Source organism: Agelaius phoeniceus, chromosome 6 (assembly GCF_051311805.1).
Source record: "Agelaius phoeniceus isolate bAgePho1 chromosome 6, bAgePho1.hap1, whole genome shotgun sequence".
Classification (NCBI taxonomy): domain Eukaryota; kingdom Metazoa; phylum Chordata; class Aves; order Passeriformes; family Icteridae; genus Agelaius; species Agelaius phoeniceus.
The window spans coordinates 32,236,421-32,251,771 of NC_135270.1; the positions used below are offsets into that span (position 1 = coordinate 32,236,421).

General features: G+C 37.1%; 1 long non-coding RNA gene across 1 annotated transcript in view; it reads right to left on the minus strand.

Moving 5' to 3' along the window:
* LOC143694364 (uncharacterized) overlaps positions 1-15,351 on the minus strand; it is a 147,590-nt gene that overhangs the window by 27,316 nt on the left and 104,923 nt on the right. The window contains exon 5 of the long non-coding RNA XR_013182808.1: positions 4,749-4,923. This is a non-coding gene — a long non-coding RNA (uncharacterized LOC143694364). The remainder of the gene's footprint in view (positions 1-4,748; positions 4,924-15,351) is intronic.

The following is a 15,351-nucleotide window of genomic DNA, read 5'->3' on the forward strand; positions in this document are numbered from 1 at the left end:
AACATCCCACCTCAATGTAACCTGCAGTCACTAGAATAAAAGATATTTTTGCTGTGCATACGTTCTCATAATTAAAATAATACCAATTATGACAGACTAAACTAAAAGCCTTGAGCTTCTTGGATTTTCATATAACGTCAAATTTGGGAAGCATTGCTTCTTACCTAAGGTGAACAAAGAAGTACAGAACCTACATCCACCTGGAAACTATGTTAAGGCACGTGGAAAATAAGGTGATTGGTGACAGCAAAAATGGCTTCATTAAGAGAAAATCTTGCCTGACAAATTTAGTGGCTTTTTACAGGTGTAACAGTGTTGGTGGATATAGAAGGTAAGTGATTTAACCTCTTAGGACTTGTTCAAAACATTGAGCATTTCAATGCTTTGATCCTCTCCAAACTGGAGAGACATGCCTTTGATGGATGGACCAATCACTGGACAAAAAAAAAACTGGATGGTAACATAAAATAAAAATAAAAATATGGATGGTCACACTCAAAGTGTAGTGGTAAGTGGTTCTAAATCCAAATGGAGACCAGTGAGGAGCTGATGTTCCTCAGGGTTAGGCAGTGGGACTGGCATTGTTTAACATCTTTGTTGGTGACATGGACAGTGGGACTGAGAGCAGCCTCAGCAAGTTTGCTGCTGACACTGAGCTGTGTGGTGCAGTTGACACGCTGGAGGGAAGGGATGCCATCAAAAGGGATCTTGACAGGCTGGAGAGGTGGGTCTGGGTGAACCTCATGAAGATCAACAAGGCCAAGTGCAAGATCCTGCTGGGTCAGGGCAATACCAAACACAGGTACAGGCTGGGTGGAGAATGGGTTGAAAGCAGCCTTGAGGAGAAGGACTTGGGGGCATTGAGTGACAAGAAGCTCAACATGACCTGGCAGTGCCCATTTGCAAACTGAAGAGCCAACCACATTCTGTGCTGCATCAAAAAAAGTGTAGCCAGCAGGTCGAGGGAGATGATTTTCCCATTCAGCTGCTCTCATTAGACTCCACCTGGAGTAGTGTGTCTCACTCTGGGGCTCTCAGCATAAGGACAACACAGATTTGCTGGAGCATGTCCAGAGAAGGGTCATGAAGATGGTGAGTACTGAAAGACCTCTCATATAAAAACAGGCTGAGAGACTTGGGTTCATCCAGCCTGGAGAAAGGGAGGTTGAGGGGAACCCTTACTGCTGACACCTTACTTCCAATATCTGAAAAATGATACAAGAAATCTGGAGCGGGACTTTTTACATTGGCCTGTATGCATAGGACAAGGGGGTATGGTTTTAAACTGAAGGAGGGCGGGTTTAGATTGGATACTAGACAGAAATTCCTTTTTGTTAGGGTGGTGAGATACAGGCACCCAGAGACATTGTGGATGTCCCATCCCTAGAAGTGTTTGAGGGCAGGTTGGACAGGGCAGCATGGTCTAGTGGAAGGGGCTGGGAAATAGATGATCTTTAAGGTCCCTTCTGACCTATATGCATTTCAGTATGAAACAAATTTTAGTCATGAATGGGACCAGCAGCTATTTGAAATCTACACAGAATAATGGAGTAAATTTTAAAAATATGTATTCATTAAAGTTTATTATATCTCAAAGCCACCATTTTTATAGTCCTTATTTCCACATCATTAGCCTCCACTGAGTAATGCACTGGAGGTTACGTAAATGTCACTTTCATATAGAAACCAGAAGTATGTATATAGATTTTTTATTAGATGCTAGCTACCATATATTTATAGCAAGGTCACTTACGTTTCCAAGACATAAAGGACAAATGTATGGAAAAGTCAAGACAAAAGTTTATTGAGTTACCTTAATCCTTTTAATTCTATGCATTTTAGCTTTTGATCAAGTAGAAACAAAAAGTTTGACTAACCTTCAACCCTGGTCCACTCTGGCAATATCTGGAGTACGATCTCATATAAGAGCAGATGTTTTATAGTTCTTATTATCTTCTTGTATTTTTGTACCCAATGACCAGTTAGAAGTAACAGCCATTTTACTGATCTGTGTTCCAGACATTTTTGTTTTTGTCTTTTTACAACATGAAGAGAAGCAGCCAAATCTATAAAAAGCCTATAACAAACTACTATTCCATGCCATTTTCTAAGATCATCTGGATTTCTCCCATTAATAGTGTATCTCAAACATTCCAAAACAAAGGAAAAGGTCCTACCTCAAATCAGAAATTATTTTAGTTCTCTCATCTGGAGAATGGATTGAAGTATCTCAGAAGCTCTCCGCTTCTATACTGTAGAATGGATAGCTATTTTAATGCATGTTCTGTTGAACAAGTCAAAACATACTTCATCTGGTACATGGGGATGCTTATGTTTTGTTTCTTAACAAACAGTAACAGCTTCTATGTTTTTTGCTGTTGGCTTGGATAATACTTCTGGGCACAAGCTAAATTTTTACCTATTTACTCTACTGTAGCTCAGAAGCAACATTACAGTAGCAGCAATTTCTCAGTTATTTTACTCCTCATTAGTATAGTAACACTTCAGTAATGTTCTCGTGTTCTCTGGATCAGCTGACTATGGGAAAAATTTACTCTTTAATACTCTCAATAGAACTGGTCTGACATGTAAGTTCTCTTTAGATTTAAAGATGATGCTGCCAAAATCTATTCTACAATGGGCCTGCTCTGAGTACAATGGGCTAGATGAATTCCAGACTTTTCCAGACTATATATTCTGTGTCTCTCTGTTCATCTTACAGTTACAAGCATTTTTACTTATGGTGTGTGTAGTTCCACCTTTAAGAAACCCTTTGGAACTACTTTCAAACCTAGAACCATTTCCAGTGTTATTGTTCCTGTAATGCCACTTGTTTGCTGTCTCAATTACACTAAGAATATGGAGCAATCTTGCTGTCACAAGAAAATACAAAATGAAGCAGCACTTCTCATGGTGATTTCACTTTATTCAATAAAAATAGTGTCTAGTGAGATCTTTAAAATTTATCAAGAGATAGCAGAGATAGAGATGACACAATTTATTACTCAGTTACTTTGGTTTCCTGCAGAATTAAGATGTTCCATGAGTTTTAGAGTTACCATGCAGTTTCTGCAAAACAGCATGTAGTATTTTATCTTTTCAAATAATTACCTTACATTCTTTTTTCCTACTCTAAAAATGGAGACTATGAAAAGAAAATTAATGAAAAGTGTTTAATTGGGATTTGTGCTGTTATTTGGTAAAAGATTATGGCAGAGGCTACACCCTAAGGATGTATCAGTCTTTTTAATTATATGCTAGTGGTAATATTTCTGTGACTTTCTAAAACAGAGAAAACATGTGAGACTCTTCTGCTATATAGGAGTATGTGTTAACTCTTTGCCATTCCATTAAGAAATTATAAACTACATGAATTTCTACCAATGAAAAGAGAGACAGCAGAGATGATCTAACCTGGCTTCTATTCTCATAATTAAGTAAATTTAAAAAATCATCTCCCTAATGCCTCTTTTTGGTCTTTCAATCTAAACAGAATTTAACAATAGAGGAGTATTTCATTGCTTAAGTAGTCAGGTTAGTGAAACTCAGGCCATTCATGACCTACTGTCTACCTTCTTAGAGGAAGCCCAGTGTAACTAGAAATTGTGTCTAAAAATCCAGCCTGGTGAAAATGAGTGTGAAATGCATACTTTAATCGCAAGAGTAAGAATAATTTTCCTCAAAATATGGACCAAGCCAAAATAGGAACTATAATCTCTACAGTCAATACATACACATGCCTGCGTCTATGTATATTATATTTTAATACAATGCTGTTGACCAAAAGCCAAATGGATTTTTTTATCTGTGTTTGGACACATAGACATCCTTTGTCTAATGTGGAATATGTCTGGCTTCCAGTCAAATTATGAGGAACTGACAGAATACCAAACCAGGTAAAAAAACCCTAATATCTGCATATCTGAACATTCATTAAAGTTTTAACCCTAGGTCAGGTATTGGGTCATAGTTTGTATAAGCAGAGAATACTGTGTACTGATTCTGTGGCAAAGTAAAAGCATCTAAAATGTCATATATCTCCTTTCAGCTATACCCTATACGCAGAAAAGCAAAACCCACATGTAAACAGTCACTAACACACATCTATGTATAAGCATAGGAAATAAATGTACGTAAAAGTGTGTAGGATTTCCATGAGTACATCTGTACTGCCAGTTTCTTCCCTAAGTAATATATTTTTTCAAGACTTGAAGAAAACTGCTATCGAATTAAACTATTACTTCTCAACCATAATAAGATTTGCTGTGTTTGAACCTTCACTAGGCAAATGTGGGCTCTTTCTGTGTTTGGTTTTTTGTTTGTTTGTGGGGGGGGGGGTTTGTTTTGGTTTGGTTTGGTTTTTTGGTTTGGTTTGGTGGGTATTTTTGTTTTGATTTTTGTTGTTGTTATTATTTTTGTTTTGGGGTGGGTTTTTTTGGGGTGTTTTGTGTGTTCCTATGTGTGTTTCTGTGTGTGTCTGTGTGTGTGTGATTCAAAAGCAATGGAGGAAACACCTGAACTTGACACAAACTTAGAAGTTGCAGAGTAAAGAAACAGAATCATCCTACTCTTCAACAGGCAGCTGTGGTGGGAACCCACTTTAGTGTGTATGGCTCTGCTCTGCTATCCTATGCATATATACGAGTTGTCAAATTCATAATTAAAGCTGAATTCATGCAGAGATGATGATGGAGTACTATGTTTTTTAATGGTGAATCTGATCTTTTCAGGCTTAGGAATCTACTTACCATAAAACAAAAACCATGAAGACTGAATACAAACTTCCCATCATGGTAAGGAACAATACGCTAGAAGTCCATGCCCCATGAGATGAGAAAGGAATAATGTGTGTGTCTGTCTCACTAACCACTGCTTTTGAGTATGGTCTTGATTCATAAAATGTCTCTGTGGATCATACCATCGCTGAAAAGGAAAGAAAAACTTGTGTTTGCCAATAGCTCTCTGTGTCCCAGGCTGTACAGCAGCTGCTGCAAATGCTTGAACTTGAAAGGTGTCAAATCTTCAAAGAATTTCAAAGATTATTTAGATTTACACACATGATTAACACATGAAAGTTAATACACTGGTGTCTTTAGGCTCAGGTGTACAGCATCAACAGTAACAAGCCCTGAATAAGCTGGTGGAAGGCACTTTTGTAAGACATTGAAAATTTATTTGCATTTATTGAACCACTTTCCTAATATAGCTGCTTAAGGGCAGCCTCAAAATTTTACATCTCTTGTTAACTTAATCTACCCATTTACCAATATAGATATTTATTTAAAAAACCCAAACAAACTCCAAAGTTAAATGTTTATGTTTCTTTTCTCACTGTCAAACCATGTTCACATTCTGAATGGATTGTAACTGGGTCTCAGAAGCAAATTGGTAGTCCTTCTTCACTACTGACTGTCTGTCACTGGGCATTTACATGCATACTTTATTACCTTGACTGTTTTTAACAGCACACCAGTAAAATTTTGCTCTTTAAACCTATCATTGCTTATCATTCTGATCACCTAGATAACTCTAAGAAGAAATTATGACTATTGCTAGATTCAAATATATCAAAATTATTTCAGCAACACATATCAGCTACAGTGGGGCCAAAAGACAACACTAGTTTATACGCTAAAAGCAAACAGAAATAGATATGCAAAACCTGATCTCTTATTTAGAGGATTTAATATAATTGAAAGAATTTATCATCTACCCCCATAACTGAGAAGCCAATCTCTGTTCTGAAGAAACCCAGATTGCTTTGTTAAAGAGACTTATGCAATTGCTGACGTGTGGCTTTAGCCAATAGCTTCCTGCTGAATAAATGCTGAGGGCATTCCTGACATTCCTCGGGGGAGGTTCCTGGCCAAGCTTTGGCAGCTGGGTCCATCCCAGCTCTGTACTGAGCACTGAGCTGAACCCCCGCAGAAGCCGGCTCGTGTCAGCACACGCCGGAATTTCCAGACATATATGGACAACAACACTCCTCTGTGAACAGGGTGTTCCCCACCCCCACGCACAAACCAGGACTAGAACATGCTGAGGTCTCATGTCATAGATCCCCAATGAGGCAATCACATGAATCCATAGCTTTAATTTGGTACCTACGTCACCAAGGCACGGTAGATCTCTTTTCCCTTTCTCTGTTTTTATTTTTGTTTTGTTTAGTTTTGGTACTAAAAAAAAAAAAATAGAGTGGAATTTCTTTGAATAAGGTGGAAGTTATCCCAAAATTTTGAGCATTTTCTTATTTTTTCTAAGCTTTTGAGAGAAATATTCTAGATCTGCAATAAGGTTTATTTTTTCTCAGCAAACTGTCTAAAATTATAACTTGTTTTATTTAACAACTTATACGTTCTTCAAAATGCTCTACCTTTGTAAGTCTGATTTAAATGGAATCAGAAAAATAAAATAAGCATTGATTTTACACCTTCATCTCACGTCTGTGAAATTCTACAGTTTTCACTACATTCCTAAATAGTCATAAATGTATTTTTATTACTTCTTTTGGCTTAGAAAAGTGAACATTCCCATTCAGAGTCACTGGTAAATTTTCTTTGGAGGGCAGAAGTATCAAATGCGCATGAAAAGCTCTTTATCAACACAGCATTTTTGGCAGCTAGTTATAAATGTGTTGACACCCTTTTCTTCAACAAGTACTGACTACCCATTTCTTTCATTCCCTCCCAAAAGTCCTGCCTACTCTGAAAGTGGATTTATGCTAGTCTGAATAAGGAAGGACTCAAATAATAAAATACTTCCCTCCTGCCTCTCTTTCACGTTTTGCTATCTCCGACTCTGAGTGCTGTTTCCAGTCATGTTTTGTTTGTGTATAAGACTTACCTTGTTATTTATGCTCTTTCCCTAGTTTGCATGGACAGTATTTGTGCTGAAGGTCACTGCCATTTCCTTGGTCTTCTTCCAGGGATTTAACTGTTTCTTTATTTTTTTCAATAACAACTAGTATTTGCATTCAAGCTAGAGTATATCTATAAATTGCACTCCTCTTTTACATTATCAGGAGGCCCCTGGGACCTCTTGAATTATCTTGCATACATGGAATGTGCAGGACCAACAGTGTGGACTCTAAGTATAGAATTATACTGAATGTTACTAGAATGGTTTGCTGCTGTATGTGATTCCAGTCAAAATGTCAAGTAAAGAAAATAAAGTGCTCCAGCATGGACCAAGCCTTGTCAAATTGGAAGACATGCTACAAATACTAATTTTTCTCAAAAGCATGTCCTGGCACTATTTGCCTCAAGCCATTGTTTATATGTAGAACCATCCAGCTGCATTTACATATTAGCGAAAGGAGAATCAAGGGGTTTACATAGCAGACAAAAATTTGTAAATTACCCATAAAAGTATATCATTAACATGGCCTATTTCTTTTTCTGTATCCCTTATGAATGGGTCATAAAGAGGGTCTGTTAGGTTTGACAAGAAGTAAACCAGAAACATAGCAGTAAGGTATATATAAAAAATGCTATGAGAAATAGATACAAGTTTTGCAGTTAAAATACCCAGAAATAGTCCAGATGCCTTTGATAAAATATGGCTTTAAAAGATTGAGCTTTTTCCATCACAAAGTTTTTAAGAACATTAATTTAAATTAAAAATCAGAAAAATCTACATACACAAGGGTATAGTAATAGACTAATTTGTCTATTTAGCCATACACTAAAAACGCCATTTTTTGTCTTTTTCTGAACTTGTCCCAGCTCTAAATTCTGAGGCAGAGATCTTCTTCTTGCTTTATGTTTATTATTATTTAGCATAGTGGGCCAATGACTAAGATCAGGAGCCCCTAGGAAGACCAGCAGTAAAATTAGTATTTTAAATAGGGAGAAGCAAATGAAATAATATTTTCATTTACTATATTTTATTTTCTTTTACCTAGGTATATCTACGCATGATTCTCTATAATGTTCAGCACAAATGTGTATAACAAAACATCCACCAAGATATTGAAGGAGAAAGGCCTTTTCACTGAAGTCCTCACTTATCTAAGGTACAATAATGTGGATATCTAAGAAAGAGTGAAATCGGGAAAAAAGAACCCCTTGGATTAACATCAGAATTATAGAACATCCACCAGAGATTAAGTCAAACCCAGTAGAACATCCAACAATTGCTTTTGAACTACATACTGTTCTAAAAACTTGAACCTTCTTTATGGAAAAATGTTAGGATTTATTGTAAATTAGCTAATGTCCTGATGTCCTAATTTATTGTAAATTAGCTAATGACCAAAAAAATCTATTTTTTATTGAGACCTCAGGTGACATTAAAACTAAAAATGTTCTCTGAAGCCAGAAATTATACCTTGCTATTTGAGCATTTTGAAGTACTTTTGATTAAATAAATTTTCATAAAATGTCCTATTTAATCAGATCCAACTTTCAACATCAATCATATTTGAGACAACTTTGGCCTGACAAAAAAGGCCATCAGTGCTGTCTTGCCTTCCCGTACTCAGTATAACTGCTCTGCTGTTTGTAATCTCTTATTATGTCATGGATGCTTCTAAACTGCTGTTGAGCTAACACATATATTTCCTGTGTGTATTTTCTGGTTCAGCCAGAGGAGTTTCTTTGAAGTTTTAATACATTTTGATTTTCTATACACTCCTGGCACCTTTGGTTGATGGGCATTCCTGTGAATGTTCCACAGAATGTTTCAGAGAATTTCACCATGTCAGAGAAATGGCATAGGTAGCAGAGAGAATTGGTGACTCTTGGGCAAGCAGCACTGACACAATAACAAACACACAATAACAAACATGGTAATACTTCATCCCTATTTGTGAGCATAATCAATAATGGATCTGTAAACTTGACATGAAAAATTGGTTACTGCTCTTTTCCTGTATGTTTTTATCTGTAGCAACTCTATCAAAACATAAAGGAAGAAAAATCCCTGACCTTACAATTCCAGGGTCTCCAGCCATCTGAAAATTTAAAACAGTTTTTAAATCAGTAAAATAGGAAGATGATAACACATGAGACTTTAAACAACTAAAAAACTAATGTGAAATATTTTGCCATCATATCAATCTGATTTAATTCTGTTCTCCTATATCTTCCATATAGGAGAAGCAATTTGCCCACAGTTCAGAAGGGTCTTACTGGTGCAAAACTAGGGCAGATTACTTTTAGCAGCAAATGGCTTTCTCCCCATCCCCCATTGCATTCTGTGGGAAAGCTGACAATAGGTAACATGCTGATGGGGAGGTCTTGTAAGGGGTGCTGAGGGGTGAACAATGAAAAGTTCCTACAGGAGGTACCATTCAACAATGAAATCCATAGAGCGGAAATCCTCCTGTGTGATGAGAAGAACTTCAAAGTTTTTTACTTAGTGGGAATGGTTTCACGGGACCTGATTCATGGGTCCACATGAGGCTTGCTATCAATGACCAAAAAATCCACATACTCACCTGAGTGCCTGTTCTTAAGATACTATTTTTAATTTTTACATCTATCCATCTGCAGGAGTTTATTCCTATACTTTTCTTTTGACTTCTTTTGTGGTTGTGTATATTTCCTTACAAATTTGTAAGGAAACATGGCTGCATGTCATTAGGCATTTTTCCAGGCTGCAGTGTCTGCAGGGCCTGAGGCAGGCACACTAATAAGCTCATGATATATTATTTCATACTAATACCAGACATTTTTACAGAGCAAGATGAAAATACTCCTGTTAGATGTGAGCTGTCTTTCTAATAGGATTTTGGAGAAAAGAAATAGGCATATTTCTTTTGCAAGAGTTGCAATTCAGACAGGAGAACTATAGTGCTTCTTGGAGGGAACAAAAGTGTAATAGGAAAACCTTGAGATGTGTAGCCAAAACTAGAACTGTACTTTTAAAGTAGATTTATTCCCTAGATTGATGTGAATTTCATTTTTAAAAAATCTTAGCTCATATGAAATTATTTATTTTCAGCTTTGGAAAGTTAAAAATAAGGAAGCTTGAGCAAAAAGAAAAAATCCAAATGCATCTGACTGCAATCTTATATCAGTCTGTTCCTCAGTTTGGCAGATCACAGGGTAACTTAGGAGTTGTGTAAAATAAGTGTGAGTCCAAATCAATGCAAAATTCAGGGTAGCCACTAAATTTTTAAACAAGTCTGAACACAAGATGTTTAGACCTTGACATATCATTCCTTCTCTCACTGGTCCTTAAAAGACGGGTTTTTTTAATTATTTGTATGTAGATAGGTGCATAGTAAAGTTTTTGAAAAAAATAAAATCTCCTTATTGATTCTAAATAGTTGCAATTATTGCTTATAAATAAGCATGATCACCTATGTTTCCTACAAAGTATATAGAAATGACTTTCTTGTTCCAGAAACATCTCTGATTATCATGAAGGTCACATAAAAGTAGAGAAAAGATTTCTGTACACCACATTTCCATTCCTAAAACCTTCATCTTCTGCAGATTACTTTATCTGTTGAACCTGATATGACAGAATGCCAAACAGTGGACAACTGTGTGAAGAGGGAATGTTTCTCATGCCTTAACCTATCCTCACTGGCATTTACATTCAATTAATGGATTGTGGAGTACCAGTCATCCCTAATAACTAACTGAGACATAAAAGCTTTTAAATTTAGTATTCCAAGGAATATAAAGGCCAGCTGAAGCAAGGTTCATCTCAGAAACAGAGCAGAAGTTCTTAACAGCAAAAACAACTGGCCACAGTTTTAACCATCAGGTGGAGTCTTCTGTGCAAGAAGTCCTGCCCTTGTGAAAGATAGGCTCTGATTCAACTGCAGGTTTTGGGGCTTAATGCAGAAATGGCTGGGTGAAACTGTGTGGCCTGAGCTATGCAGGAGGTCAGACATCCTGTCCAGAACAGACTCTTCTGGGAAGGAAATTTATATAAATAGCAACAGAAATATGTAACCCAATGAGTGTATCAAGAATTTATTTAGGACTTGGGCTCAAAATTCTAATGTACTTTTTCCCCACAGGTTCCTAAAGCCATTTATAACAGGACAGCTTCTCATGACTACTTAAATTTAGAGTTTTTCTGCCTGGTTGTTACTGGTCACATTTTCAGGCTTTGCATTGCATTTGAAAAAACCTGAGTAATTTCATGTTCATGTTTACCACTCTAGTCCTTATTTTATGAGATTTTTCCATGAGTCTGAAATGATAAATGTCCTTTCCTCCTCTCTGCTGAAAAGTCACAACCACAAGTCATCCATCACAGCTCAAATTTGTCCCTTAAAATTTTATCAGATTGCTCACAGAAGAGGTATTTCCAATCCAGAAGTTAAAGCTCAATTTTTCTTTAGTTCTCAGAGGAGATGAAAAGAGCTTGCCTTTCCTCCACAAAAATTATTTCCACCTTTTCCTTCAAATTCTGCACAGAAAATTAACTGAAAGAAAAACTTTTCATTCCTGGCACTGCAAACACTTGCAGTTCCTTTTAGGGTTTTTTGTATGCTTTTTATACTGGAAAGAAGAGAGCTGAGAAGGAAAAGGATATGTTGTGGTTGTGTCCATCATCTCTCTCCCTCATGCACAGTTCACCAGTTCCGAGCTTAAAAAAAAAAATTCATGCACAGAGTGCATGAATCTAATATCAAGCACTATGTCCAGAAACTTTCTTTAAAGAACTCAGTACATTCAGCTCTATGTTGTATATTATCCTCCATTTTACTCTGAATTATGAACAGTCTCAAATCTGACTGAGATGTCTCATCTACAGCATCACTCTTCCCATGTGTAATAAACTCACTCCTTCAACTTTCTGCAGATAGGAGCAGCCCAGCAGTGCCAGGCTATTACATCTCTGCTACCTGGCCAGCAGTTGGGTCCCAGCTGTGCTGGGGCCCTCAGAGCACCTCCAGCTTTCCGGTACTTTGGCAGTGCTGTGGCACTCACTTCCAGCATGGTGAGAACATGAGTAAGGTTTGCAGTTCAATCTTTTGGTTTCTACATCTTCATAGTTAGTTATTGGTTTTGAAGGGAAAAATAATTTGATGTGTGCAGCTGGCAGTAGAGTTTTTCCCAAATGTTTGTGAGGATCTCATTTCTCACAGATGTTTCTGCCAAGAAAGAAACTTTTTTTTTTAAGAAAATAACAATTGTCAGCAATCATTTTCTGCCTAAAGTATTTCTCCATTCAAATGTTAGCCGTGCTGTAAACAAGAAAGACTTATTAAAAATACTTATTTCAAGTGGGAGAAGAAGGCAAAGAGGCCCAATATGTGGAATTGAAAAGATTCATCCAACAGCTGTGCAGGTAACTACGAAATTATCTTGCAAAACACCAGGAAGGAAGGAAGGAAGGAAGGAAGGAAGGAAGGAAGGAAGGAAGGAAGGAAGGAAGGGAGAGCAGACACCTTTCCATGTAGAGGGTCTGTTGCCTTTCATCAGCAACTGCAATAGTGGGAAATTACAAAGCTGTGTGTCCAAGATCAAAGCCTGAGCCTTTATTAAGCAGGTAAGCCAATACTAACATATTTATTCTCAGAGACCCATAAATGGTTGTATCATGCCTACTCTGTTTTGTGCATTCTTTCATAGTTGTCTTTTTTAACTGATAGGCAGAAAAAGTGTTTCCTTAAGGAAAGATCAGCCAGGATGGTGAATAATACATTTTTATTTCTCTGACTGCTATTTAGTGCATTAATAAACAAGAACTGTAAGTATCTATATATGTCTGAGGAAGAAGTCCTCTTTTGCAACTACTGATGAGAGCTGCCAACAGTGAAACTGATGCAGGGCACTGTGCAGGCCCTGGCATTAGGAATAGGAGGGAAGCACTCAGCAGAGCCTGCTTCCAGTAGGTTGAAAGGATAAAGTAGGTTTCCTCCTGAATGAACAACTGTCAATGGTCACACAAACTGAAAGGAAGTCAGAAACCACAGCAGCATGACCTGGTGGGATTAACTACAAAAGCTAATTTAGAAGCCCCTGCTGCTGCCAAAAGTATGAGGACAAAGAATTTGGCTTAAAGACACTTTTTTTCTCTTCCTTTGTAACTGAATAACTTCAAGGTGATGTAGAATATAAATCTGCTAGAAAAATATGGAAGCCTGCAGTTTGTTTTTCATAAACAGATCTGATACAATTACTGGTAGCAGACATGAAATTGAGCTAGAAGCTATGAAGCCCTAGGCAAACCTCCTGAAAATTTAGCGTGTGTTTGGGAGTGAAGGTTTTGGTTGGACTTTCCCCTAACGGGCAGACAGAATTTGCTAAGTCTGAGTCCAATTCCATGTTTTTCTTTGTTTTCATTGTTGTGATAGTCATGGCTACTGCTGCAAAATTAGGCCATTAAAAAAAAGGCAAGCAGCCATGCCAAATGGTTCCTATTTGAGCTAAACTCCTTGGGCTCAGCAATAGACAGAAAGGTACCTATTTAGGACATGTGTTTTCTGCTTATTTCTGCCCTTGACTTGTTTTGGATGATACAGTGAGTTGACAGATGAAATTTCCTTCCTAGGGAAAAAGGCTGATATTTTCCAAACTATTTTCATCCCAAATTGGCATTTTCAGAGACCAATATGTTTAGGAAAAAAATCAGTTCAGAAATGTCAAAATATATTTTTTTAAATCAAATCCAAATATTCCACATTTCCCAAACCGTTTTAAGTTTGCTCACACATGAACAGGAGTCATGCTGCCTTCCTAAGGAGTGTCAAAGGCATTATATGTATATTTATACCTATTCAATAAATATCTCGTCAGATTTTGAGCTAATGGAAAGCTGCTTGGAAACTGGAATCAGGATGGGAGACTTGCACCTGTGCTAAACATGCCAAGAACTGATCAGGATCTATATCCTGAACCAGCACTGATAGATCCTCACGACGTGAAGATCCCAAAGCAACCTAGCTCAATTATTGTGGCACAGAACCCACAAAATCTTGGCTCTTCTTCTCAGCCAAACAGTGCAAAAATTCCCTGTGACTTTCATCTGTTGCTGCAAAGCATCTATGGTTCAGAAGACAAAATGGCAATCAAAAAGTCAGCAGCTGGTCAACCTTACCATAGACCTACTAATATAAGTTGCACCAGTACTGGCAGAGCTAAAGAGTAGGAATTAAATGGTCTCTCAGGATCTGTGGAAATGAGGGATGGTATTATTCAGAGGCAGGAGGGAAGGCAGAAATACTCAGATCTTGTCTCCAGAAGAATTTATGGTATTTTCTACAGATTTCACACTTGTCCTTTAGTCTGAACTGTCCTTTTAGGAGCATTAACTGTTATGTTTTGACTAAAACATGAAGAATGTTCCTTTCTTGCTCATTTCCCCACCTTTTAAAAGACATTGTGTAAGTGCAGTGTTCTCATAAGAACATTTAAATGCAAGAGAAGTATAACTATGTTGTCTTGCAGACTTCATTAAATTATGCTTAGAACTCATTTGCTTTGTTGACCCAAATGATGGAATCAGTTCTTGCTCTAGGGATTCTTTATATGTCCCAGAGCATTCATAACTCACTGAGTTCAGCCATCTATAAGTGTTTAATTACAGACTGCCTGTTTCATGTAAAAAAAAATGTCTGCCAGCAGTCTTTTGGCATAGTAAGGTATGAACTTTTTAGATCTGCTCAGTGAGCACCAGCAGCAGAAATAGGGAAAATTACTTCCCCAGAGCTACTTGAATATATAAGTTTCTGGTTCTTGGCATGACTAGGTATTTTATGCTGGAACTGTAATAAATTTTGCATTGAAATTTATTGTTTTCCCTACTTCTCCAGCCAAAAATGTATGTCCATTTAAGAGTACAATATGAAAATTAAACTCACAAGACAACATTGCCCAAGGTGTGAGCTCAAACTTTGTCTAGAAAGAGAGAGCATCTAGGCTTTTAGAATACAGATCATCAGTATGATACTATGTGAAGATGAATCTCACAATTTATAGGCTAAAACCATAAAAATGCCCTGCACTATTTAATCCCTGAACTGACTATTTTGAATATTGGAACTGACTAGAGACTGGAATATTCACATTTCTAAACTGGTTTTTTATCATCATAGATTTCTGTGCAAAATCTTGTCTTGCAGTGAAATGCTGAATTTCTCTGATGGAGTGCTTTTAAAGCTAAACCTGAAGATTTGGGTTGAAAAAGACAGATATTTATCTTTCTTTCTTTTTTACTTTTTTTTTTTTTTTAATTTGGAAATGTCTTGAGTCCTGGGATTTCTTCTATAATACCTTATCTCCCCTCTCTCTGCCTTTGAGACTCATGGATGCTGTGCAAAGCAGTTTCCTTTGAATGTCCATTTCTGAAGACAGAATTCTGCTATTCTTAACTGCTGAAGTTTGAGTCCCTGTATCAAGTTGGCATACCATATTGCAACCTCAGGCTCCTCTACATGAG